We start from the raw sequence: 27,281 nt of genomic DNA, 5'->3' as shown, positions 1-27,281 counted from the left end.
CGAAACATCTATTCTATAACGACATGAGTGAATGTCACTCTGAACTATCCATTCTAACCACGACAGCGAGAGAGAGAGAGAGAGAGAGCGGACAGACTCTCCAACAGAAACAAACTTTTCAACAGAGATCCCGACGACACACTGAGTGTAAATATATTGATTGATTGCAATTGTTCCCGAATGAGTGAGCGTTCATGTGCAAAGGATTAGCATTTCAATTGTTATAATTATCAACTGTGTGTTGTCTTATATCAGTCGACCCCCACTTCCCTTTTGTACACCAAGCCGCGATGCCGGTTTATCCCACTAGGGAAACTCCGTTATCATTTCCTTGTAACTATCTACTGTTTGTTTATGCATTTCTGTGAATTACTTAGTTAGTAAATAAATTATTTGAGACAATTGATGTATGGATGACTCATAGTGAAGACTGGTTTTGTGCAGATAACCAACAATTTACGACGTTTGGAATGAGACTAACGTGAGGTAAAGAAGAATTCATTAATCAGAAGACTATTGATCAGATACGAAAATATCTGAAAAGTTATATTAGGAAAATTATAACTTTGTAATCTGAATATTTTCCTTGGTGCCCCGACTTCCTAGTTAATTACAGTTACATGATTAATCAGTTTAATCACGTAATAATAATTACAGAGAGTCATTTGATAAAGATTAATCTTCAGTTTAATGATGCCAAAGACATGACACTGGTAGAAATTGGGTGAAACGTATTTAAGTTTCCCTGCATTAAAGTCCTCGGCCACTAGGAGCACCACTTCTGGATGAGCATTTTCTTGTTTGCTAATGGCCTTATACAGCTCGTTGAGTGCGGTCTTAGTGCCAGCATCGGTTTGTGGTGATGATAGACGGCTATGAATAATATAGATGAGAACTCTCTTGGTAGATAGTGTGGTCTACAGCTTATCATGAGGCATTCTACCACAGGCGAGCAATACCTTGAGACTTCTTTAATATTAGACATCGTAGGCCTCCCGAGTGGTGCAGTGGTCTAAGGCACTGCATCGCAGTGCTAGCTGTGCCACTAGAGATTCTGGGTACAAGTCCAGGCTCTGTCGCAGCCGCCCGCACCCGGGAGACCCATGGGGCGGCGCACAATTGGCCCAGCGTCGTCCGGGTTAGGGGAGTGTTTGGCCGCCAGGGATGTCCTTGTCCCATTGTGCACTAGCGACGCCTGTGGCGGGCCAGGTGCAGTGCACGCTGACACGGTCGCCAGGTGTACGGTGTTTCCTCCGACACATTGGTGCGGCTGGCTTCTGGGTGAAGTGGGCATTGTGTCAAGAAGCAGAGCGGCTTGGTTGGGTTGTGTTTCGGAGGACGCACGGCTCTCGACGTTCACCTCTCCCCGAGTCTGTACTGGAGTTCCAGTGATGAGACAAGACTGTAACTACCAATTGGATATCACGAAATTGGTGCGAAAAAGGGGTAAAAAAATTGATAAAAATACAAATATTAGACATTGCGCACCAGCAGTTATTGACACATAGACACACACCCCGCCCCTCGTCTTACCAGACGTAGCTGCTCTGTCCTGCCGATGCACAGAGAAGCCAGCCAGCTCTATATTTTCCATGTTGTCGTTTAGCCACGTCTCTGTGAAACATAGGATATTGCAGTTTTTAATGTCCCTTTGGTAGGATAGTCTTAATCGTAGATCGTCCAGTTTGTTTTCCAATGATTGCGGGTTGGCCAGTAATACGGAGGGAAGTGGCGGTTTACATACAATACATACTAAATTCTTACAAGGCACCCGCCCTCCTCCCCCTTTTCCCCCGTTTTTGTCCAGTTCGAGGTGAGTAGTCGCTCTTCTGATGTATAGAAGCTATTTTCGGTCATAAGAGACGGTAGCAGCAACATTATGAGTTACAAACAAATAAAATAGCACAGTTGGTTAGGAGCCCGTAAAATGTCAGCAATCCCTTCCGGAGCCATTATTCATTTGGCACGCATCAACTCCATCATCCCAGACACCCTAGACCCACTCCAATTTTGCGTACCGCCGCAACAGATCCATAGACCACAAAATCTTAATTGCACTCCACACTGCCCTCACCCACCTAGATAAGAGGAATACCTATGTGAGAATTCTCTTAATTGACTACAGCTCAGCCTTAAACACCATTGTCCCCCCCAAGCTTGTCACCAAGCTTAGGACCCTGGTGCTGAACACCTCCATCTGCAACTGGATCCTGGACTTCCTGACCAGCCGACCCCAGGTGGTGAGGATAGGCAACATCACCTATGCCACGCTGACCCTCAACAGGGGGATTCACAGGGATGTGTGCTTAGTGCCCTCCTGTACTCCCTGTTCACCCATGACCGCGTGGTCACACACGACTCCAACACCATCATCAAGTTTGCTGACAACAGGACGGTGGTAGACCTGGTCACCGGCGACAAGCACATCGACGGGGCTGCAGTGGAGCGGGTCAAGAGCTTTAAGTTCCCCGGTGTCCAAATCACTAAGGACTTAAAATGTCCACACGCACTCATAGTCAGGAGGTTGAAAAGGTTTGGCATGAGCCCTCAAATCCTCAAAAAGTTCAACAGCTGTACCATTGAGAGCATCATGACTGGCTGCATCACTGCTTGGTATGGCAAAAGCACTGCCCCTGAGCATGGCTCTACATAAGGTGGTGTGGACAGCCCAGTACCTCACTGGGGCCTATCTCCCTGTTATCCAGGACCTCTATATCAGGCGGTGTTAAAGGATGGCCCGTAAAATCCTTAGACTCCAGCCATCCAAGCCATAGACTGTTCTTTCTGCTTCCGCACAGCAAGCGGTGCCGGTGCATCAAGTCTGACATCAACAGGCTCCTGAACAGCTTCTATCCCCAAGCCATAAGACTTTGCCTTCAGAAAGTATTCACACCCCTTGACTTTTTTCCCATTTAGTTGTGTTACAAAGTGAGATTAAAATGGATTTAATTGGGGCCTCCCAAGTGGTGCAGCAGTCTAAGGCACTGCATCACAGTGATAGAGGCGTTACTACAGACCCGGGTTCATTCGCGGGCTGTACCACAATCGGCCGTGGCCGGGAGTCACAGAGTCACATGCCGCATAATTAGCCCGGCATCATCCAGGTTAGGGGAGGGTTTGGCCGGTGGGGCATTACTTGGCTCATCGCGCTCTACCGACTCCTTGTGGCGGGTCGGGTGCCTGCAGGATGACTCCGGTCGACAGTTGAACGGTGTTTCCTCCGACACATTTAACTATAATATTTTGTCAACGATCTACACAAAATATTCTTATGTCAAAGTGGAAGAAACAATGATAAAAAAGAAAACACTATCTTGATTAGATAAGAATTCAACCCTCTTAAAAGCTCATGTTCTATCATAGTTATGACTGAAAATACGATGCATAATGCATACGTACTATCTATCTAGATGTAATGTATACCAAAATATCAAATTACTTTATTCTTGGTATGTAACTACTGTAAAAAAAAAGTGCCATGTAAAAATGTGTGTAGAATGTTAAAAAAAAACGGTATAAATGTTTTTATTTAGTTAGTGGTGTAAAGTACTTAAGTAAAAATACTTTAAAGTACTACTTAAGTAGTTTTTGGGGGTATCTGTTCTTTACTTTACTATTTATATTTTTGACTTTGACTTTTACTCCACTACATTCCTAAAGAAAATATTGCACTTTTTACTCCATACATTTTCCCTGACAACCAAAAGCATGCTTAGCAGGACAGGAAATTTGTCAAATTCATGCACTTATCAAGAGAAACGTGGTCATCCCTACTGCCTCTGGCGGACTCCCTAAACAAAAATGGATCTTTTGTAAATAATGTCTGAGTGTTGGAGTGTGCCCCTGGCTATCCAAACAGTTTAAGAACAGGGAAATGGTGCTGTCTGCTTTGCCTCTTTACCCCTACCTACATGTACAAATGACCTCAACTAACCTGTTCCCCAGCACATTGACTCGGTACCTGTACCTCCTGTATATACGGTAGCCTCGTTACTGTTATTTAATTGTGTTACTTTAGTTTATTTAGTAAATATTTTCTTAACAAAATATTTCTTAACTGTATTGTTGGTTAAGGGTTTGTAAGTAAGGATTTCACGGTAAGATCGTCACCTGTTTTATTTGGTGCATGTGTCACATACATTTAGATTAATATAAGGAATTTTGTTATTTTTACTTTTACTTTTGATACTTAAGTACATTTTAAACCAAATACTGTTAGACTTTGACTGAAGTATTTTACTGGCTGACTTTTACTTTTCACTTTTACTTTTTCCAGCACTGTATTTAGTGTACTCCGATGGGCCCAAAAAATAAAAAACATTTAAGAAAAGTATTCAACCCCCTGAGTCAATACATGTTAGAATCACCTTTGTGAATACATGTTAGAATCAGTCTTCCTGCGTTTGTCTCTAAGAGCTTTGCAAACCTGGATTGTACAATATTTGCACATTATTCTTCAACCTCTGTCAAGTTGGTCATCGCTAGAAAGACATGTTCAGGTCTTGCCATTACAATTCCAGGCCAATTTAAGTCAAAACTGTGACTCGGCCACTCAGGAACATTAAATTCCGTCTTAGTAAACAACTCCAGTGTATATTTGGCCTTGTGTTTTAAGTTATTGTCCTGCTGAAAGGCGAATTTTTCTACCAGTGTCTGTTGGAAAGCAGACAGAACCAGATTTTCCTCTAGAATTTTGTCTGTGCTTAGCTTTATTCCATTCATTTTTTGTCTCTATGCACACTCACAGGGCCTTACACACTCACGCCCACTGAACACTCCAACACACACACAAACACTCATTACAACATTTGCGCACACACACACACACACACACACACACACACACACACACACACACACACACACACACACACACACACACACACACACACATAATATGCACATACTTTTTTACTGACACACATGCACACCCATTCACATACAATCCTCATATACATTGTTGCTACTCTGTTTATCACATATCCGGTTACCTAGTCACCTTACCCCTATACATACAGTGCCCACTGTAATTATTGGGACAGTGAAGCATTTTTTCTTCTTTTGGCTGTATACTCCAAAAGTTTGGATTTGAAGTCAAGACTGTCAGCTTTAATTTGAGGGTGGGGGTGAATCGTTTAGAAATTACAGCACTTTTTGTACATAGTCCCCCAGTTTTATGGGAGCAGACGTATTGTTACAAATTAACTTATGTGTATTAAACAGTGGAGGCTGCTGAGGGGTTGACAGCTCATAATAATGGCTGGAACGGAGTAAATGGAATGGCATCAAACACCTGGAAACCACGTGTTTGATGTATTTGATACCATTCCGCTCCAGCCATTACCATGAGCCCGTCCTCCCCAATTAAGGTGCCACCAACCTCCTGTGGTATTAAAGTAGTAAAAAGTCAATTATTTGATCCCATATTCATAGCACACAATGACTACATCATGCTTGTGACTCCACATTTGTTGGATGCTTTTGCGCGTTGTTTTGTAATGGTAAATAATGTATTGTCACTTTTATTGTAAATAAGAATAGAATACGTTTCTAAACACTTCTACATGAAAGTGGATGCTACCATGATTACGGATAATCCTGAATGAATTGTAAATAATGATGAATGAGAAAGTTACAGGCACACAAACATCATACCCCCCAAAATGCTAACCTCCCCTGTTATTGTAATAGTGAGAGAATAGCATGTCTTGGCGGTATGATATTTGTACATCTAACTTTCTCATTATTCACAATTCCTTCAGGATTATCCCTTATCATGGTAGCATCCAAATTCATGTAGAAGTGTTTTGAAACATATTATATTCTTATTTACAATACAAGTGACTCCAAAATTACACAATTATGTTATTTACCATTAATTTATACTGGGCACAAAATAATCTGAAACACAACCAAAACAACAAGCAAATGTATCCAACACGTGTGCTGTGGGTATGAGTGAGGTTGTTGTGTTTAACATAGGCACTCTGCTGTTCACCACTACTGTCACAGGGGGAGAGAGAGAGCTGTTAATAAGAGTCAACCTTCAAATTAGAACTACGTCATATTACATTACAATTAAAGATTGAATTTAAAACCAGTTGTGAATTATGTTGAAAATGTATTGAAACCAGGTTCAGCATTAAGGAAAAGGATGGGGGAAGGAACACTGTTCCTATTGTTAGTTATTTGAATAATTAAGAAAAGTGAAGAACCAGCTTCTACTGTAAATGCTCACATAGCTTCCATGATGTCGTCCTGAGCAGGGAAGGCCACTATGAGTCCGTCGGGGGACTGGGTGAGAATGCCCGGTCCTCGGCCTGTCAACTGCTACCACAACATCTGTAGCTGGCTCACCATCAGCCTTAGCAGGTCAAGACTGGCGCTGTCAGGGTAGTCTGCTGTAACAAAGCTGGTCTGCTGGGGCTGAACTGAGTCATCCTTCAGGCCTTTGATGTTCATGTACTCTTTTATCTTCATGTACTCTTTGGTCTTTATGTACTCTTTGATTTTCATGTACTCTTTGATTTTCATGTACTCTTTGATCTTCATGTACTCTTTGATCTTCATGTACTCTTTGATTTTCATGTACTCTTTGGCCTTCATGTACTCTTTGGCCTTCATGTACTCTTTGGCCTTTATGTACTCTTTGGCCTTCATGTACTCTTTGGCCTTCATGTACTCTTTGGCCTTCATGTACTCTTTGGCCTTCATCTACTCTTTGGCCTTCATCTACTCATTGGCCTTCATGTACTCTTTGGCCTTCATGTACTCTTTGGCATTCATGTAATCTTTGGCCTTCATGTACTCATTGGTGAACTGCTCCTTGAGGATCATCATCTTATTCTGCAGCTGGTCCGACTCTTTGGCTGAGATCCTCTGGCCCAGCTCGTTCAGCTTGCCCTCCGTCTCTTTCACGATGCACTCCAGGGTCTGGTATGGTTTTAAGGGGGACAGCAGGTCTGTCTGGACTGTCTGCAGCTACAGGGTTACCCTGTAGGGGGATCAGCCTCTGATTGGAGCCGCCTGAGACAGCCACACAGGACAACACAACCAGTTAGCTACCAGGTTGTACCATACAATATTACAGTAATCATTACCTGTAATGCTTTGTGCCTTGTGCAGATGCCTTGTGCAGTCAACAGGTGTCTAGTTGTCTTCTTGGTTAGGGAATTAACAAAGTTAGACCAATATTTACTGTTGGACTGACCTTTTGTGATGACGGGTGGAGGTGTTGTGATGTTGGAGGGTACTCTGTCTGGCTCTTGGGGATACTCCACCATGCCAGCACAGGAGGTTGGTGCACTTTAATTGGGGAGAACGGGCTAGTGGTAATGACTGGAGTGGAATGGTATCAAATACATCAGACACATGGTTTCCAGGTGTTTGATGCCGGCCCATTTGCTGGGTTCCGGTCATTATTATGAGACGTTCTCCCCTCAGCAGCCTCCTGTGATGGCCAGGAGTTGGAATGGAACTCATGGAGCCTGTTTGGGTTAGGTAAGATGTAAAGAGATATTACAAAAGTATATTTGCTATCAATATTTTCTTTCAACTTGGTCTCAATACAACTCCACCCAGACAAATAAACAAACATGTTTGTAGAAGTACAGTAGATGTTTGTCTGTTAGTTAACCAGCGGTCCCTACCTGAGAGGTGTCAAGGGAGGGGGTGTGAGCTGAGATAGGTCTGTCGCGGGGACTGACAAGATGTTGTTGAGGTAGTCGAGGAGGTAGGAAACCACAATGGTGTGACCACCCTGAGCACTTCCTTTTCCTCTTCTTTCCTTCTGTGTCGTCCTCGTCGCTGCAGGACGATTCTAAGATCTCGCTCATGTCCATCTTCCAACTATCAGGGACACCCTTTGATTGTAAGGAAATACACTGTCCCGTGAGCCATCCTTATCATTACTTCACCAGAACTCTGGCTTAGAGATGCTGTTCATTTCATGGATCTTATTTCTTGCCACAATGTAAAAAATATATGAAAACATAAAATATCTAAATGCATGTGCATATTTTTTATATATTTTTTACCAATTGTTTGAAGACTGTATTAGCAAAAATACATGCATATTTACTTTGCCCTTGGCTAGAACATGTGACAGGGCAAAAAATAAAACAAGATAATATTTGTAAACTGACCAGAATTTCCTAATAATTATACAACACAAAAGTAGGACGCACAATGCTTACAATTTGCAGACTTGTTTATAGTGTGTACTTGTTTTCAGCCACATCTCTGTGTCCCTTCTCACAGGTAAATGTCAACGCTGTCTCTCCCACCACCATTGTGGTGTAGAAATTGGCTCCTGAGGACAAAAAAACAAGTGTCAAATTACTTACAGAGGGTTGTGTGTGTGTGTGTGAGTGATCACTCAGGATAACAAAGATAAACTTTAGAGGAAGTTTTGGTGATAATAATGTTTGATTTGAGGATGAGAGAATCTCAAATAGAGGTTTGTAGAGATTGGTTTGAGACAGCCAAACAGACAGGCTATCCAGTTAGAACAGGTTCTGCTCACCTGCAGCCAGCAGGTATTCAGCTCAAGGGGTTGCTCCTGTGCAGCCTCCATGAGAGGTGTAGTCGAGCCCAGCTCGATGTCAGCCCGGCCTTGATGAGGAAGTCAGCCACGTCCAGGAAGCCCCCACGCAAGGCCAGTCAGGGTCGTCTCCTGGGACTCCTCTGTCTAAGCGTTGATGTTGGCACCTGCAGACAAGGGTGGATTTAAGAGGGTTCTGCTTGGAACACACTTTAAATAGTATTAATCTATTCCCGCTGTTGGCTATTGACCCCAGAAAAATTATATCAATTTGTTTTGGAAAAGCCAGCTTCTACCTTTTACATCAACTCGAGAAGACTATGAACTTCAAACTGTATGTGAATATAATCATATCACTTGATAATTTTGTTTCCAAAAGTGGGGTCTCATATTTTGTCTCAACACTGAGCTTGGACAGTCAATATGGTAGGTAAAATATATAAACAAAAGCAGTGGTTTAATTCAAACCCAGAGAGGGAAGCCCATACCTCTTGTCAAAATAAATGTCTGGCAGGGGGATACCATAGAGAATGATAGAGGCCTCTAGTGGCCAAAAGGCTGTATTAGCATGGGCAGCGCCATTGAGGCCTTCCACCATTTTAATGTAGTCAACTGGGTGGGACTTCCAACTTCATTGGGTGATCCCTCCTGGAGACACAGATACTATAATGGCACAGATACAAAGATGAGTCCTCTATCTCTGGGTGGGGCTACCTAAGGATAGGAGAGGGTGAGGGTCTGGCAGCACCGCCATCTCCTCTTGGCCCTCTCGTGCAGCCTCCATGAGTGGAGTGTATCCTTCATCATTGATCTCCTCCAGGTTGGCGCCCCTCTCAATCAGCAGGGCAGCCAACTCTACGTGTCCCCCACAGGGCAGTCAGCTCTACGTGTCCCCCACAGGGCAGCCAGCTCTACGTGTCCCCCACAGGGCAGTCAGCTCTACGTGTCCCCCACAGGGCAGTCAGCTCTACGTGTCCCCCACAGGGCAGTCAGCTCTACGTGTCCCCCACAGGGCAGCCAGCTCTACGTGTCCCCCACAGGGCAGCCAGCTCTACGTGTCCCCCACAGGGCAGTCAGCTCTACGTGTCCCCCACAGGGCAGCCAGCTCTACGCGTCCCCCACAGGGCAGCCAGCTCTACGTGTCCCCCACAGGGCAGTCAGCTCTACGTGTCCCCCACAGGGCAGCCAGCTCTATGTGTCCCCCACAGGGCAGCCAGCTCTACGTGTCCCCCACAGGGCAGCCAGCTCTACGTGTCCCCCACAGGGCAGCCAGCTCTACTGGCAGGGGGGGGGGCGCTGTTTACAGAGCTGGACATGAGACAAGCTTACCAGCAGCTAGTTTGGATGAAGACACAGGGGAGCCCCTGACTATCAACACACAGCAGAGGCTTTTCAGGGCAACAAGCCTCCAATTTGGAGTGTCCACAGCAGTGGCCATTTTTCAGCGCTACATGGACACCTTGCTATCGGGCATCACAGGGGTCCAGATTTATCTTGATGACATACTGATAACAGACCGGACTCTGAAAGAGCAGAACTTTTGGCTGAGGGAAGTGCTGAGGCACTTTGTAGAAGCAGGGCTACGACTGCAGAGAGAGAAGTGGATTTTTGCTGCACCACTCACTACCTCTTTGTCTGAGCCACCACATCCCTGGGAAGTGATGCCGTTTGGAGGTGGTGCTTGATGCCCTTCTCCAAGTTTCTAGGATAGCCGCACTGACCTTTAAGGATCATGTCATGTTACGGGTGCTTCGCTGGGTGCTGCATGGATGGGTCTCCGAGGTTCCTGGCTGCCAGTTTGAGCCCTACTGGTCTCGTCGAAACAACCTGTTGTTGATATGGAAATTGAGGCTGTGGTGCGCAGCTGTCTGGCAATGCTCCAAGCAAATGCCACCTTGCAACTTATAGGGGGGTGGACAACAAAGAAATGGTCTTGTCTTAATATAGACTTTGCTGGGCTGTTCAAAGGAAAGACATATGACATTGTAGTGGATTCCCACTGGAAGTAGCCATGGTTAGCTTCATGTCCTCTGCTGCTGTGATAAGCATGGGTTGTCAGACAATGGATCTGCCTTCACTTCTGCTGAGTTTAAAGATACGGACGGAACGGAATCAGACACGTCAACACAGCCCCATATCATCCATCCTCCAATGGCCAAGCTGAATGCATGGTTCAGACAACCAAGGAGGCTCTGTCTAGGATCTCGGTGGGTGACTGGCAGACCCGACTGTCAAGGTTCTTGCTGTCTCAGCATGTTACGCCCACGGCCTCTACTGGGAAGAGCCCAGCCAAGCTGTTAATGAACAGGCGATTGACATCTGCATTAGACTGGCTGCACCCGGACTTCGCAAAGCAGGAGGATGTTGCAGACAGGAGCCATGGTCATTTAAGGAATTTTGTACCCGACTAGTCTGTGCCAGAGGAAGGCCCAAAAAATTGTTAAAGACTCCAGTCACCCAAGTCATTGACTGTTCTCTCTGTTACCGCACGGCAAGCAGTACCAGAGCGCCAATTCTAGGTCCAAAAGGCTCCTCAACAGCTTCTACCCCTAAGCCATAAGACTGCTGAACAATTAATCAAATAGCCCCCCGTCCCCCCTTTATTTTTACAGTGCTGCTGTAAAAATCGCTGTTTATTATCTATCCATAGTCAAATTACCCCTTACTACATGGACAAATTACCTCAACTAACCTGTACCCCCACACATTGACATGGTACCGGTACCCCCTGTATATAGCCTCGTTATTGGTATTTTATTGTGTTACTTTAAAAATATATTTTTTTTACTTTAGTTTATTTAATCAACTTTATTGCAGTGCCAACTCCAGAGCCAAACCCTGATACTAAGCCCCCAACTTGCAGCTGAGCCCTCTCCAGCACTAATTTGGGTTCCACCTTCACAGACACAGAGGCTGCGAGTTACAACCAAGTGTTCCATCCAAAGCTTATTTGGTTACATTTAGTTTTTGAAGGTGGTGGCATAATTCCCCAAATTAGTTGCTTTTCCATTATAATCTATTTTCAACAAAATACACTACCGGTCAAAAGTGTTAGAACACCTACTCATTCAAGGGTTTTTCTGACATTTTTATACTATTTTCTACATTGTAGAATAGTAGTGAAGACATTACAACTATGAAATAACACATATGGAATCATGTATTAACCAAAAAAGTGTTAAACAAATCTAGATATATTTTACATATGAGATTCTTCAAATTGACCATTTGCCTTGATGACAGCTTGGTACACTCTTGGCATTCTCTCAACCAGCTTCACCTGGAATGCTTTTCCAACAGTCTTGAAGGAGTTCCCTTGGGCCAAGAAACACGAGTAATATACATTAGATCAGTGGAAATCTGTCCTTTGGTCTGGAGTCCATAGTGGAGATTTTTGGTTCCAACTGCTGTGTCTTTGTGAGATCTCACATGATCTCCACATGTGTATTTCCCACCGTATATGCCACATATGCTGAGCACTTGTTGACTGCTTCACTCAGAGTGCTCCTTCACTCAGAGGTCCGACTCATCCAAAACCATCTCAATTTGGTTGAGGTTGGGGGATTGTGAAGGCCAGGTCATCTGATGCAGCACTCCATCACTCTCCTTCCTGGTAAAATAGCCCTTACACAGCCTGGAGGTGTGTTGGGTCATTGTCCTGTTGAAAAACAAATGATAGTCACACTAAGCCCAAACCAGATGGGATGGTGCAGAATGCTGTTGTAGCCATGCTGGTTAGTGTGCTTTGAATTCTAAATAAATCACAGACAGTGTCACCAGCAAAGCACCCCCACAGCATAACACCTCCTCCTCCATGCTTTACGGTGGGAAATACACATGTGGAGATCATGTGAGATCTCACAAAGACACAGCAGTTGGAACCAAAAATCTCCACTATGGACTCCAGACCAAAGGACAGATTTCCACTGATCTAATGTATATTACTCGTGTTTCTTGGCCCGAGCAAGTCTCTTCTTCTTTTTTTTATTTTTTTTTTATTTTTTAAATTTTATCCCCTTTTCTCCCCAATTTTTCGTGGTATCCAATCGCTAGTAATTACTATCTTGTCTCATCGCTACAACTCCCGTACGGGCTCGGGAGAGACGAAGGTCGAAAGTCATGCGTCCTCCGAAGCACAACCCAACCTAGCCGCACTGCTTCTTAACACAGCGCGCCTCCAACCCGGAAGCCAGCCGCACCAATGTGTCGGAGGAAACACCGTGCACCCGCCCCCTCGGTTAGCGCGCACTGCGCCCGGCCCGTCACAGGAGTCGCTGGAGCGCGATGAGACAAGGATATCCCTACCGGCCAAACCCTCCCTAACCCGGACGACGCTAAGCCAATTGTGCGTCGCCCCACGGACCTCCCGGTCGCGGCCGGCTGCGACAGAGCCTGGGCGCGAACCCAGACTCTGGTGGCGCAGCATAGCACTGCGATGCAGTGCTCTAGACCACTGCGCCACCCGGGAGGCCCTAGTCTCTTCTTCTTATTGGTGTCCTTTAGTAGTGGGTTCTTTGCAGAAATTTGACCTTGAAGGCCTGATTCACACAGTCTCCTCTGAACAGTTGATGTTGAGATATGTCTGTTACTTGAATTCTGTGAAGCATTTATTTCGGCTGCAATTTCTGAGGCTGGTAACTCTAATGAACTTATTCTCTGCAGCAGAGGTAACTCTGGGTCTTCCATTCCTGTGGCGGTACTCATGAGAGACAGTTTCATCATAGCGCTTGATGGTTTTTGCAACTGCACTTGAAGAAACTTTCAAAGTTCTAGAAATTTTCCGTATTGACTGATCTTCATGTCTTGAAGTAATGATGGACTATCGTTTCTCTTTGCTTATTTGAGCTGTTCTTGCCATAATATGGACTTGGTATTTTACCAAATAGGGCTATCTTCTGTATACCCCCCTACCCTGTCACAACACAACTGATTGGCTCAAACGCATTAAGAAGGAAAGACATTCCACAAATTAACTTTTAACAAGGCACACCTGCTAATTGAAATGCATTCCAGGTGACTACCTCATGAAGCTTGTTGAGAGAATGCCAAGAGTGTGCAAAGCTGTCATCAAGGCAAAGGGTGGCTATTTGAAGAATCTCAAATATAAAACACTTTTTTGGTTACTACATGATTCCATGTGTGTTATTTCGTAGTTTTGATGTCTTCATTATTGTTGTACAATGTAGTAAATAGTCAAAATAAAGAAAATCCCTTGAATGAGTAGGTGTTCTAAAACTTTTGACTGGTAGTGTACATCTATTTAATTGCCCATTGGTATACAGTGGCACTCCACTTTACATTCCCCTATGTAACATCTGGTTATAACGGTAAGTAGGATGAATGGATAGGAGGTTACAATGTTTTAATGGACTGGATTAGTCTTAATTAGTGTTGTTAATTGCCAACATCGTAGGCTATGCATGAAGCAAATAAGCAGTATTATGTTAACATCCGTAACTACGCGTTATGTTTATTTTTTTATAGAGAAAATCCTATAATTCCAATCATTTCTGTCGGCCCTTCATACACAGACACTGTTGATGGCGAGCTGTGCGTTTCTATACTGAACACATATATAAATGCAACATGTAAAGTGTTGGTCTCATGTTTCATGAGCTGAAATGAAAGATCCCAGAAATGTTCCATATGCACAAAAATATCTCTCAAATTTTGTGCACAAGTTTGTTTACATCCCTTTTAGTGAGCGTTTGTTCTTTGCCAAGATAATACATCCACCTGACAGGTGTGGCATATCAAGAAACTGATTAAACAGCATGATCACTACACAGGTGCACGTTGTGCTGGGGACAATAAAAGGCCACTCTGAAATGTGTAGTTTAGTCACACAACACAATGCCACAAATGTCAGGTCTTTGAGGGAGCGTGCAATTGGCATGCTGACTACTGGAATGTCCACCAGAGCTTTTGCAAGAGAATTTAATGTTAATTTCTCTACCATAAACCGTCTCCAACATCGTTTTAGAGAATTTGGAAGTACGTCCAACCGGTCTCACGACCACAGACCACGTGTAACCACGCCAGCCCAGGACCTCACATCCGGCTTCTTCACCTGCAGGATCGTCTGAGACCAGCCACCTGGACGGCTGATGAAACTGAGCAATATTTGTCTCTGTAATAATGCCCTTTTGTGTGGAAAAACTCATTCTGATTGGCTGGGCCTGGCTTCCCAGTGGGTGGGCCTATGCCCTCCCAAGCCCACCCATGGCTGCGCACCTACCCATGTGAATCCTTAGTTTAGGGCCTAATGAATTTATTTCAATTCACTGAGTTCCTTATGAACTGTAACTCAGTAAAATCGTTGAAATTATTGCATGTTGCGTTTATATTTTTGTTCTGTAAAGATGTTCCAAACGTCCCCTCCCCTTGCCCTGCAGACCAAGCTGCTAGAAGCTGCTGTTCCTTCTCGCGCATTGTTTTCTACCTTGTGCCAAAACCTGTCAACCGATAGACGAAATAAGACAGGGCTGCATTTGCATATATCCTTATGCCTGCCTATCCATCACTTTCTTCCCCATTCGCATCTCTTTCGCTTCCATGCTCTACTGATGCTGATGTGAGTGTTGGGTTTGCGTCTTTTTAGTACATCTTCATCACTCATTCCCGCCTCTTCGAATAGGCTCTGAGAAACAGCATTTTCAAATAGATTTTTGGTTGATTGCGAAACATTCTGCCAAAGCGGTTTGTTCTTCGGCTAATTTAGTGTAGACAAACAGCATTTGGTCGTTCTGCAGAGTAAATGGTAGATCAAAGAGGAGCGAGGATCCTTAAACGATCCAGCACTGTGTCAATAATTAGACTAATTAATTCCGCTTCAACAACCTCTCATTGCCTTGTTCACAGATAGGATACTAATACCAATTTAGATTTGAGAAAAATCAAAACAGATATTCTGAATACAAGACATTTAGTACGAATAAAAGAACAAGGACCGATCATAGCCTATCTATTAATTCCAAGTTAGCAACGAAACCTGCCTGTGAAGCCTATTCCTGGAAAAACGCCTAGGAAAGCAGAGCGACGTATCCAAAATCCAGCGCATCAGCGTAGCCTACGGAGCACCATTGATAGTGTTCTTTGGAAGTGACAGGCTACAGTGTTTTGCCGTGCCACATTGTATACGGAGAAGGAGTCGAAGAAGGATAGGAGGCAGATGATATTGGGCAGCAAGTGAGTATTATGGATATGGATGAAGCATTACTTTATGCCTTGACAATATTCATTCTGCAAATAAGCTACCACTCTAATGATAAACGAGGATGTTTAACAAATAAGCTAACCAATAATATTTGTCTCATTTGGAGGAGGTCAGTTGGGTTGTATAAATGGTGCAATTCCTTTGATAAATCAATAAATTATACTTCAAGAGTTGATTTGGAGAACGATAGTCAACTTCATATAGGGTATTTGTGTGTCCTCCGTTATGAATGGTAAGTAGTGGCATTTTGTGTATCTCTATCAAATAAGTTCTTAGAATTTATGGAATTGTCTTGTCTTGCACCAGATCCATTTAGGAGAGCGAAGGGTGATGATCTGTTAAGCCCACCAGTTTCTTGCTCACTGCTGACAGCAGCACTCAGGTGAGTGATAATAATATTCTGTCTACTGACAAAGTTGTACATATTATGGAATAGTGTATGTTTTGTCAAAACCATGAAAAAGTAATGTTGGCAAATAACTAATTAGTCATGACCTCAGCCACTGATTTTGATTATATCCTGAGCCTATAGTGGTTCTAGCTACATGTTTACTTGTTAATGTTTGTGGTATATAACAACAATGTTGTGCTCAGTTGTTGATGCCATCGATAACACACCTGTTTAATGTCAACCTGTGTGTAAGTCTAATGTTCTAAATTGTCTTTATGATACTGTTCTCATGGTAATGATATAAGGTTTACAGGACCAACAGCTCTGTCTTATTAAGATGTGACTATATGAACATGGTTTGCGTAAGACATTGAGATTAGGATATACCTGAGACCTGAGTGTTATTGTACCGCAACAACACTGTAACTGCAAGTTGCCCATCCAAAGTAGTGTGTCTTTGCCCAGAGCAAATGTATTTTATTTGTATTAATTTGATTAAACCTTGCACAGGGAAGAACCATTGAGACCATGCCTATTTTGTAAGGGTGCCCAGCTTCAGACACAAAAAGCAGGAGAAAATACAAATTTAAATTACATTAAATGACAACAATGTGAGTTGCTGTTAATAATCCCATGAGGAAACATGTGCATGTGCACTGTATTTGTGGTTTTCATTAGTGCAATGTATTAGTGTGTATGTTTTGCCTCATACTCGATGTAGGTTCCCTAGTGATACTGTATTATGGAGAATGGAAAAATAATGGAGGATGGATGGTGCTTTCAAGACAACTCAGAAAACTCTGAATGTTTTTTTTGCACAGAGCTTCCTATTGGTTGATTCTGATATTTTCCAAGTGGGAAACTCGGCGCACATTTTTCTACAACTAGTTTCCAAGTCGGAAATTTCAGAGGTGCCGAGTTGTCTTGAAAACGGCAGGAGACCTGAGATGTTTAGACCATATACATAATCCTGTGGATGAGTTAAATTCTAATGTTGAGTTAGTGGTTATATTTTTATTACCACCTGTTATGGGAATCCAGTTCCACTGCTATCCTTTCTCGTAGGGCTTGGCACTGGAAATTATGATTGAAGAATGTATTTTAATTCTGAGAGAAAGATGTTTGAAGCTTTCTTTGTTATTTAGCCATTTCTATTTTAGCATTTTGACTATTTATGGTCTAATTTTAAAGGGTTGAGGGTGGTAAATGCGATTTGTTGTGTTTTGATGTGATCTATTAACTACCCATCCTAGATGCCTGCTGTGAAAGAGAATAATTGCAGACAGCAACTCAGTGAACACATCCATACTAATCTAACCTTCTAAACAATGGTGCCGACAGAGATGGTCACCTCGCTTCGAGTCATTAGAAACAATGCAGGATTTTGTTTTTTGATGTATTATTTCTTACATTGTTATCCCAGGAAATCTTAAGTCTTATGACATACAGCTGGGAAGAACTATTGGATATAAGAGCGACGTCAACTTACCAACATTACGACCAGGAATACGACTTTCCCAAAGAGGATCCTCTGTTTGGACCACCACCCAGGACAATGGAACTAATCCCAGAAGCTGACCCAAAACAACGGCACCGCAGAAGTCATTGCAGGCAATCTCAATGCTGTGCGTTACAGGGATGACATCCTCCTCCCTCATGTGGTACCCTTTCTGCAGGTTCATCCTGACATGACCCTCCAGCATAACAATGCCACCAGCCATACTGCTCGTTCTGTGCGTGATTTCCTGCAAGACAGGAATGTCAGTGTTCTGCCATGGCCAGCGAAGAGCCCGGATCTCAATCCCATTGAGCACGTCTGGGACCTGTTGGATCGGAGGGTGAGGCCTAGGGCCATTCCCCCCAGAAATGTACAGGAACTTGCAGGTGCCTTGGTGGAAGAGTGGGGTAACATCTCACAGCAAGAACTGGCAAATCTGATGCAGTCCATGTGGAGGAGATGCACTGCAGTACTTAATGCAGCTGGTGGCCACACCAGATACTGACTGTTACTTTTGATTTTGACCCACCCCTCTTTGTTCAGGGACCAATTATTCCATTTCTGTTAGTCACATGTCTGTGGAACTTGTTCAGTTTATGTCTGTTGTTGAATCTTGTTATGTTCATACAAATATTTACACATGTTAAGTTTGCTGAAAATAAACGCAGTTGACAGAGAGAGGATGTTTCTTTTTTTGCTGAGTTTATATCCTGAGGCTGCATTTATTGTAGCTGGGGATCTTAACAAAGCAAATTTGAGAACAAGGCTACCTGAATTCTATCAGCATATTGATTGCAGTACTCGCGGGAGTAATACACTCGATCACTGCTACTCTAACTTCTGCAATGCATACAAAGCCCTCCCCTGCCCTCCCTTTGGCAAATCCAACCACGATGCCGTCTTGCTCCTACCGTCTTATAGGCAGAAACTCAAACAGGATGTACCAGTGACTAGAACCATTCAACACTGGTCTGACCAATCGGAATCCATGCTTCAAGATTGTTTTGATCACACGGACTGGGATATGTTCCAGTCAGGTCGATGTTGTTCTCTGAGGCTATGAGTTTATAAGGAAGTGCATTGGAGATGTGGTACCCACTGTGACTATTAAAACCTACCCTAACCAGAAACCGTGGATGGATGGCGGAATTCGCGCAAAACTGAAAGAGTGAACCACCGCATTTAACCGTGGAAAGAGGTCTGGGAATATGGCTGAATATAAACAGTGTAGTTATTCCCTCCGCAAGGCAATCAAACATGCGAAATGCCGGGACAGGGACAAAGTAGAGTCGCAATTCAATGGCTCAGACACTGTCATCACAGATTACAAAAAGAAAACCAGCCAAGTCTCGAACACCGACGTCACGCTTCCAGACAAACTAAACACCTTCTTTGCCTGCTTTGAGGATAATACAGTGGCACCGTCGCTGCCCACTAACAAGGACTGCACTCCCCCCCTCACCTTCTCTGTGGCCGACGTGAGTAAAACATTCAAACGTGTTAACCCTCGCAAGGCTGCTGGCCCAGACGGCATCCCTAGCCGCGTCCTCAGAGCATGCGCAGACCAGCTGGCTGGTGTGTTTACTGACATATTCAATCGCTCCCTATCCCAGTCTGCTGTCCCCACATGCTTCAAGATGGCCACCATTGTTCCTGTACCCAAGAAGACAAAGATAACTGAACTACATGACTACCGCCCCGTAGCACCCACTTCTGTCATCATGAAGTGCTTTGAGGGAATAGTCAAGGATCCTATAACCTCCACCGTACCGGCCACCCTATACCCATTTCAGTTTGCATACCGCCCCAACAGGTCCACAGACGATGCAATCGCAATCACACTGCACACTGCCCTATCCCATCTGGACAAGAGGAATACCTATGTAAGAATGCTGTTCATTGACTACAGCTCAGCATTCAAGACCATAGTACCCTCCAAGCTCATCATCAAGCTGGAGGCCCTGGGTCACAACCCCGCCCTGTGCAATTGGGTCCTGACTTTCTGACGGGCCGCCCCCAGGTGGTGAAGGTAGGAAACATCTCCACTTCGCTGACCCTCAATACTGGGGCACCACAAGGGTGCGTGCTCAGCCCCCTCCTGTACTCCCTGTCCACCCACGACTGTGTGGCCATGCACGCCTCCAAATCAATCATCAAGTTTGCAGACGACACAACTGTAGTGGGTTTGATTACCAACAACGACGAGACAGCCTACAGGGAGGAGGTGAGGGCACTCGGAGTGTGGTGTCAGGAAAACAACCTCTCACTCAACGTCAACAAAACAAAGGAGATGATCGTGGACTTCAGGAAACAGCAGAGGGAGAACCCCACATCGAAGGACAGCAGTGAAGAAGGTGGATTTTTTTTTAAATTCCTCTGCGTACACATCACAGACAAACTGAAATGGTCCACCCACATAGACAGTGTGGGGAAGAAGGTGCAACAGCGCCTTTTCAACCTCAGGAGGCTGAAGAAATTTGGCTTGTCACCCAAAACCCTGACAAACTTTTACAGATGCACAATCGAGAGCATCCTGTCGGGCTGTATCACAGCCTGATGCACCACCCTCAACCGTAAGGCTCTCCAGAGGGTGGTGCGGTCTGCACAACGCATCACCGGGGGAAAACTACCTGCCCTCCATGACACCTACATCACCCGATGTCACAGGAAGGCCAAAAAGATCCTCAAGGACAACAACCACCCGAGCCACTGCCTGTTCACACCGCTACCATCGAGAAGGCGAGTTCAGTACAGGCACATCAAAGCTGGGACTGAGAGACTGAAAAACAGCTTCTATCTCAAGGCCATCAGACTGCTAAACAGCAATCACTAACTCAGAGAGGCTGCTGCCTACATTGAGACCCAATCACTGGCCACTTTAATAAATGGATCACTAGTCACTTTAAACAATGCCACTTTAAATAATGCCACTTCAATAATGTTTACATATCTTACATTACTCATATCATATGTATATGCTGTATTTTATACCATCTATTGCACCTTGCGTATGCCGCTCGGCCATTGCTCATTCATATATTTATATGTACATATTCTCATTCACCCCTTTAGATTTGTGTGTATTAGGTAGTTGTTGGGGATTTGTTAGATTACTTGTTAGATATTACTGCACTGTCGGAACTAGAAGCACACGCATTTCGCTACACTCGCATTAACATCTGCTAACCATGTGTATGTGACCAATAAAATTTTATTTGAACCTCTATGCCCCTATGAGTCCAGTAGCTTCTATTGGACTCGGTTATAAGGGCATGACTGTAAGTACAAGTAGGTTTAGTGTTAGAAATACAATTCTAATCCATTCCACAGTTATCAATATATTTAAAAACATTTAAAATGTGCCATTACAATTACGTACAGTACCAGTCAAAATTTAGTACACACCTACTCATTCAAGGGTTTTTCTTTATTTTGACTATTTTCCACATTGTAGAATAATAGTGAAGACATCAAAACTATGAAATAACGCATATGGAATTATGTAGTAATTCCCACATATGCTGAGGACTTGTTGGCTGCTTTTACTTCACTCTGCGGTCCAACTCATCCCAAACCATCTCAATTTGGTTGAGGTCAGGTGATTGTGGAGGCCAGGTCATCTGATGCAGCACTCCATCACTCTCCTTCTGGGTAAAATAGACCTTACACAGCCTGGAGGTGTGTTGGGTCATTGTCCTGTTGAAAAACAAATGATAGTCCCACTAAGCGGAAACCAGATGGGATCACATTATCGCTGCAGAATGATGTAGTTGCCATGCTGGTTAAGTGTTCTTTGAATTTTAAATAGATCACAGACAGTGTCACCAGCAAAGCACCCCCACACCATCACACCTTTTCCTCCATGCTCTATGGTGGGAACCACACATGCAGAGATCATCCATTCACCTACTCTGCGTCTCACAAAGACACAGCGGTTGGAACCAAAAATCTCCAATTTGGACTCATCAGACCAAAGGACAGATTTTCACCGGTCTAATGTCCATTGCTCGTGTTTCTTGGCCCGAGCAAATCTCTTCTTCTTATTGGTGTCCTTTAGTAGTGGTTTCTTTGCGGCAATTCAACCACGAAGGCCTGATTCACGCAGTCTCCTCTGAACAGTTGATGTTGATGTGTCTGTTACTTGAACTCTGTGAAGCATTTATTTGGGCTGCAATTTCTGAGGCTGGTAACTCTAACTTATCCTCTGCAGCAGAGGTAACTCTGGGTCTTCCATTTTTGTGGCGATCCTCATGAGAGCCAGTTTCACCATAGCGCTAGATGGTTTTTGCGACTGCACTTGAAGAAACGTTCAAAGTTCTTGACATTTTCTGGATTGACTGACCTTCATGTCTTAAAGTAATGATGGTTGAGGTCGTTTCTCTTGTGACCTCTAATGAGATCGTTTCTCTTTTGACCTCTAATGAGATTGTTTCTCTTTGCTTATTTGAGCTGTTCTTGCCATATTCTGTATACAACCCCTACCTTGTCACAATACAACTGATTGGCTCAAACACATTAAGAAGGAAAGAAATTCCACAAATTAACTTTTAACAAGACACACCTGTTAATTGAAATGTATTCCAGGTAACTACCTCATCAAGCTGGTTGAGAGAATGCCAAGCATGTGCAAAGCTGTCATCAAGGCAAAGGGTGGCGACTTTGAAGAATATCAAATGTAAAATATATTTTGATTTGTTTAACACCTTTTTGGTTACTACATGATTCCATGTGTGTTATTTCGTAGTGTTGATGTCTTCACTAATATTCTACAATGCCCTTGAATGAGTAGGTGTGTCCAATCTTCATTTGGACACACCTTCATTTCATTATTCCTATTTTATTATTCTATATGTTATATCAGATTTAAAATAGTTTATTCTCTTAAGATACAGGTATCAATATGTCTGTTTTTGCATGTACAGTAGGGTTATTTTCTCACGTTGAGGCATTTTGTCCATGCCAAACATCCCCATTGAGCTGGATCAGCTCTAGTTCCATTCTTTTCTTTTTGTGAGATGAGGTTTAGTCAGAGGCATGAACTTTCATTCCAAGCCTGTTCCGCCAATGCTTTTTCTTCATCTGCAATCTAAATGGTAGTGAGTAGTGGATTCGCTGTTTTTCTCAGTTCACAAAGTCACGACCACAGATAATTTCCCGGTTCGACTGGGAAATAGTACTGCCAGGGTTCAGGGATGCCTCTCAGAGAGAGTTACATGAGTTTGCACTTATAAAATATCTGCATTGAAAAGATCACGTTGGGTCAAAAACAGATCCGTTTAGCACATTTAAAAAAATATAAATATCGTGACAATTATCCTGCATGTGGAGTTAGTGAAAACAGTGAATATAGTTCCTCTGACATCTGAATATGCACCATGTGCCGGTGTGTTAGGGCATGTCTTGTATTTTCAGTCACTTAGGTCAGTGGTGTCTATGCCTGTGTCATTTATTTGTATTTATTTTACCAGGGAAGTTGACTAAGAACACATTCTCATTTACAACAACGGCCTGAGGAGTAGTTACAGGGATGAATGAGCCAATTGGAAGCTGGGGATGATTAGGAACACATGATGGTATGAGTGGGATGCAGTTCAGAAGCAAGCCAGCGGTGGGATGCAGTTCAGAGGCAAGCCAGCGGTGGGATGCAGTTCAGAGGCAAGCCAGCGGTGGGATGCAGTTCAGAAGCAAGCCAGCGGTGGGATGCAGTTCAGAAGCAAGCCAGCGGTGGGATGCAGTTCAGAGGCAAGCCAGCGGTGGGATACAGTTCAGAGGCAAGCCAGCGGTGGGATGCAGTTCAGAGGCAAGCCAGCGGTGGGATGCAGTTCAGAGGCAAGCCAGCGGTGGGATGCAGTTCAGAAGCAAGCCAGCGGTGGGATGCAGTTCAGAAGCAAGCCAGAGGTGGGATGCAGTTCAGAAGCAAGCCAGAGGTGGGATGCAGTTCAGAAGCAAGCCAGCGGTGGGATGCAGTTCAGAGGCAAGCCAGAGGCAAGCCAGCGGTGGGATGCAGGGTGGTATGCTATTGCTGACTTGATGACAAAAGTTTTATGTTTCTCCTCTGCTACTGCTGATTAAATCACCTACAGTTTAAGTTCATCTTAATGCGTGTTGTGGATAGATAATATGAATCTGTTTCTTGTCGTCGGCTAAATTCAAGAAATTGTTTATTTTGTGATCCATGCTCCGGATATGGGGAAGCCAAAAGAAAACACACACACACACATTTTAATCATGCTTATGGATGGTCCAGCTCCACCCAGAACCTCGGGTAATAGAGGGCTAAACACATATGCTATGTGGAAGAGGCTTTTTGTGTGCTTTAGTCAGATTTACACCTTCAACCTCATTTGGTGTTGAGCCACGTTTTGTTCAATGTCTCCCAAACGTCTTTCCAGTCTTACAATTACTAAACGGAACAGGTCTAAGTGTTTTGTTTTGTGTGCTCAGAGACCTTTGTGACCTTCGAATACCAAAGTCATTCTTTACCGTGTTGAGCTTTCCAGGACCTACATGGACCCCAATCAGGCGACCTCAGGAGAACTTGTGCCCCAGTCTCTGGACCAGTGTTTCCTAAGTCCAGTCCTCGATTACCCCGAACAGCACACATTTTTGTTGTAGCCCGGGACGAATATACCTCATTCAACTCATTCAGGGCTTGATGATTAGTTGACAAGTTGAATCAGGTGTGCTTGTCCAGGGTTACAATACAAATGAGTACTGTTGGGGATACTTGAGGACCCGAGTTGCAAACAATGCTCTAGACCATAGCAATTTAAGATGACAAATGTCTCGGTGTGCACAGTGAATCCTGTGATGCTCTAATGAATGCACAAACATGATTGTGGATCCTCTTTTCTTTAGTCCTGTAGGAATGTTAATTTCAGATTTAATGTCTGTTTCCTGTTTGGTGTTTGGCTTTGTGACGCACTAAATGAATTTGCAGAGGCGTTGTAATCTCTCAACAGAAACTGATGAACAGTCTCAGGGTCTCGGTTAATTATAAAAATGTTGTTGACACTTGTGTGTCTGTGTGTGTTGTCTGTCTGTGTGTGTCGCAGTGACTGAGAAAATCTAATGTATTTTGCAGTGTTTATGCAATTGTTTTTTTATATGTTGACACAGCCCCTAATTACCACCAAAGATCTTGAAGTGATTAATTGGAACCAAGCTACCAACCTGTTATATATTTAATGTAGAATGGCACATTAGGGTCTCATTGCCTCTTAAAATATAAGGGTGCTTGACAAATCAAATCTGGCAAACATTGACTGTAGAGTGTCCACTCAAACATGCCATTATGTACTGCCAAGTATTTTCACTGTACACATATAGAGCGTTGTAAAGCAGCAGAGAGGCAATGGTTCTAGGTGCTGTCCATGGTCCTGATTCTGCATGTTAGAAACAGCTACAACAGTTAGATGAAATCTTGCTAATCAACACCAACCATTGAGCACAATGAAGACTGGAGAAGTGGCAGAGCTATCCATTTTTTTCCTGGAAATTAAAAGCACAATTTAAGTTGGATGTCTTTGGGCTCTACCATGGTGAACAGAATGTTAAATCTCACAATCTCTTAAAAACCCCTTTTCACTCGCTGTCATTCTCTCACTTTCTCTCTCTCTCTCTCTGTCTCTCTCTCTCTCTCTCACACACAGACACGCACACACACAACCAGACATGGGTTGAAATATGTGTGTATTTGAATATTTGTTATTTAAATACTTTTTTCTGTATTTGGGTATTTTCAAATACTATGTCCAAAATATATACTTTTATTAGAGTACTTGAATGGTTATTTGTAAAAAATTAAATTAAAATAAAAACGAATTTATTTCAAATACTATTTTCAAATACCTGGTTTAAATTCATGACTCAGTGTATTTTTGTATTTTCAAATATTGTACTTTCCAAGTGTATATCCAATTACAAAACGGGTTGTTTGGATCCTGGATGCTGATTGTTTGATATCCCGCAAAATACCATGACGTGGTAATCTCATTATTCCACTGTCCCACACCCCAGGCAGGAAATGTATACACATCATCTCCCTGGAGGAATAAAGCGTCTAAACATTATTTTTCCATGCAACTATTTGGTTTGCAACAGTTGGGGTTTTTATACACCTACCTGTCTACCTCTATAACCTGTGCAACAATGTATCATTTTACAAATGCGATCTCTCCCGTGGTAGTAGTCTAGCTCTAGGAACGTACAGATATGTTCCTAGGGCTAGCTAGCCTAAGAATGAACGTGAAAATAACAATTCACCATGGAAACCGTAAACACTCAGAATTCTATTCATTCATTAACCAGCGCAGTATGGCCTATGTAGACCTATTGGATATTCATTAAATAATTATTTATTGAAGTTCTTGTCTCTCATCATCATTGCATCTCTGATAGCTAGCTACACTACCAGTCAAACGTTTTAGAACACCTACTCATTCAAGGGTTTTTCTTTATTTTTACTATTTTCTACATTGTAGAATAATAGTGAAGACATCAAAATTATGAAATAACTCATATGGAATCTTGTAGTAACCAAAAAAGTGTTAAACAAATCAAAATATATTGTAATGAAACAGGCAGGGAGCAGGTCTCGAACCCTCAACCTTCTAGGGGGGGTATACAGAAGATAGCCCAATTTGGTAAAAGACCAAGTCCATAGTATGGCAAGAACAGCTCAAATGAGCAAAGAGAAACAACAGTCTATCATTACTTTAAGACATGAAGGTCAGTCAATATGGAACATTTCAAGAACATTTGAAAGTTTCTTCGAGTGTAGTCGCAAAAACCATCAAGCGCTATGATGAAACTGGCTCTCATGAGGACCACCACAGGAAAGGAAGACGCAGAGTTACCTCTGCTGCAGATGATAAGTTCATTAAAGTTACCAGCCTCTTAAATGCTTCACAGAGTTAAAGGAACAGACACATCTCAACATCAACTGTTCAGAGGAGACTGCGTGAATCAGGCCTTCGTGGTCGAATTGCTGCAAAGAAACCACTACTAAAGGACACCAATAATAAGAAGAGACTTGCTCGGGCCAAGAAACACGATCAATAGACATTAGACCAGTGGAAATCTGTCCTTTGGTCTGGAGTCCAAATTGGAGATTTTTGGTTCCAACTGCTGTGTCTTTGTGAGACGCGGTGTGGGTGAATGGATGATCTCCGCATGTGTGGTTCCCACCATAAAGCATGGAGGAGGAGGAGGTGTAATGGTGTGGGTGTGCTTTGCTGTTGACACTGTCTGTGATCGATTTAGAATTCAAGGCGCACTTAACCAGCATGGCTACCACAGCATTCTGCAGCGATACGCCATCCCATCCGCTTAGTGGGACTATCATTTGTTTTTCAACAGGACAATGACCCAACACACCTCCAGGCTGTGTAAGGGCTATTTTACCAAGAAGGAGAGTGATGGAGTGCTGCATCAGATGACCTGGCTTTGGTTTTGCAAAGGTGTTGTGGACGGCCGTGGCATATGGGTGTAAGCATCTGCCGCTGGTTCCAAAGGGTGCATGTTTGAATTACGCTTTAGAAAGATGTTTTTGATATTTTTTGTTTTAAGCCTCTCCTAAACCTTGACCCTTACCTTAACCATTCGTAGTTAATGCCTAAATTTAATCTTGGAA

The 27,281-nt window shown here is 43.4% G+C and overlaps 1 protein-coding gene across 1 annotated transcript in view; it reads left to right on the top strand.

Moving 5' to 3' along the window:
* Positions 1 to 14,944: 14,944 nt before the first annotated feature.
* LOC139552554 (sodium/calcium exchanger 1-like) overlaps positions 14,945 to 27,281 on the top strand; it is a 75,885-nt gene continuing 63,548 nt past the window's right edge. The window contains exons 1-2 of the mRNA XM_071364384.1: positions 14,945 to 15,730; positions 16,065 to 16,140. The gene's annotated coding sequence lies outside the window, so the exon portion shown is untranslated. The remainder of the gene's footprint in view (positions 15,731 to 16,064; positions 16,141 to 27,281) is intronic.

This window comes from Salvelinus alpinus, chromosome 24 (genome assembly GCF_045679555.1).
Source record: "Salvelinus alpinus chromosome 24, SLU_Salpinus.1, whole genome shotgun sequence".
Classification (NCBI taxonomy): domain Eukaryota; kingdom Metazoa; phylum Chordata; class Actinopteri; order Salmoniformes; family Salmonidae; genus Salvelinus; species Salvelinus alpinus.
This window is presented reverse-complemented; position numbering and strand designations above follow the sequence as displayed.